This window comes from Calliphora vicina, chromosome 3 (genome assembly GCF_958450345.1).
Source record: "Calliphora vicina chromosome 3, idCalVici1.1, whole genome shotgun sequence".
Classification (NCBI taxonomy): domain Eukaryota; kingdom Metazoa; phylum Arthropoda; class Insecta; order Diptera; family Calliphoridae; genus Calliphora; species Calliphora vicina.
In genome coordinates, this window is record NC_088782.1 from 78807201 (window position 1) to 78809700 (window position 2500).

Sequence of the window (2500 nt, forward strand, 5' to 3'; positions counted from 1 at the left end):
TTTTTTTCTCAAAAGAAAGCTTAGGTCTTTTCCTTTAAAACCTTTTTGGTCGCTTAGTGGGATGCGAGTGGGATATCTATCAAAATAAATGTTTTGTAACTCAAGACAAAGGTTTTTAAATTTGCACTATTTTAATTTTTTTCATATTTGTGTGTAAACCTTAAAAATTAAACTTACGCAGAGAAACTAGACACATTAGCCTTTCCGATGGTATGTAACATACCCAACTAAAATTTCATAGCCTCGATACTGTAATACCCATAATATGTTAACCTCAGGAATAAAAATCACTTTTTTTCTATGGAAATGTTGAATAATTTAATTTTGTTATTTATTTGTAATAATAATTAATTTAATATATAATAATAATAATAATAATAATAATAATAATAATAATAATAATAATAATAATAATAATAATAATAATAATAATAATAATAATAATAATAATAATAATAATAATAATAATAATAATAATAATAATAATAATAATAATAATAATAATAATAATAATAATAATAATAATAATAATAATAATAATAATAATAATAATAATAATAATAATAATAATAATAATAATAATAATAATAATAATAATAATAATAATAATAATAATAATAATAATAATAATAATAATAATAATAATAATAATAATAATAATAATAATAATAATAATAATAATATAATAATAATAATAATAATAATAATAATAATAATAATAATAATAATAATAATAATAATAATAATAATAATAATAATAATAATAATAATAATAATAATAATAATAATAATAATAATAATAATAATAATAATAATAATAATAATAATAATAATAATAATAATAATAATAATAATAATAATAATAATAATAATAATAATAATAATAATAATAATAATAATAATAATAATAATAATAATAATAATAATAATAATAATAATAATAATAATAATAATAATAATAATAATAATAATAATAATAATAATAATAATAATAATAATAATAATAATAATAATAATAATAATAATAATAATAATAATAATAATAATAATAATAATAATAATAATAATAATAATAATAATAATAATAATAATAATAATAATAATAATAATAATAATAATAATAATAATAATAATAATAATAATAATAATAATAATAATAATAATAATAATAATAATAATAATAATAATAATAATAATAATAATAATAATAATAATAATAATAATAATAATAATAATAATAATAATAATAATAATAATAATAATAATAATAATAATAATAATAATAATAATAATAATAATAATAATAATAATAATAATAATAATAATAATAATAATAATAATAATAATAATAATAATAATAATAATAATAATAATAATAATAATAATAATAATAATAATAATAATAATATAATAATAATAATAATAATAATAATAATAATAATAATAATAATAATAATAATAATAATAATAATAATAATAATAATAATAATAATAATAATAATAATAATAATAATAATAATAATAATAATAATAATAATAATAATAATAATAATAATAATAATAATAATAATAATAATAATAATAATAATAATAATAATAATAATAATAATAATAATAATAATAATAATAATAATAATAATAATAATAATAATAATAATAATAATAATAATAATAATAATAATAATAATAATAATAATAATAATAATAATAATAATAATAATAATAATAATAATAATAATAATAATAATAATAATAATAATAATAATAATAATAATAATAATAATAATAATAATAATAATAATAATAATAATAATAATAATAATAATAATAATAATAATAATAATAATAATAATAATAATAATAATAATAATAATAATAATAATAATAATAATAATAATAATAATAATAATAATAATAATAATAATAATAATAATAATAATAATAATAATAATAATAATAATAATAATAATAATATAATAATAATAATAATAATAATAATAATAATAATAATAATAATAATAATAATAATAATAATAATAATAATAATAATAATAATAATAATAATAATAATAATAATAATAATAATAATAATAATAATAATAATAATAATAATATAATAATAATAATAATAATAATAATAATAATAATAATAATAATAATAATAATAATAATAATAATAATAATAATAATAATAATAATAATAATAATAATAATAATAATAATAATAATAATAATAATAATAATAATAATAATAATAATAATAATAATAATAATAATAATAATAATAATAATAATAATAATAATAATAATAATAATAATAATAATAATAATAATAATAATAATAATAATAATAATAATAATAATAATAATAATAATAATAATAATAATAATAATAATAATAATAATAATAATAATAATAATAATAATAATAATAATAATAATAATAATAATAATAATAATAATAATAATAATAATAATAATAATAATAATAATAATAATA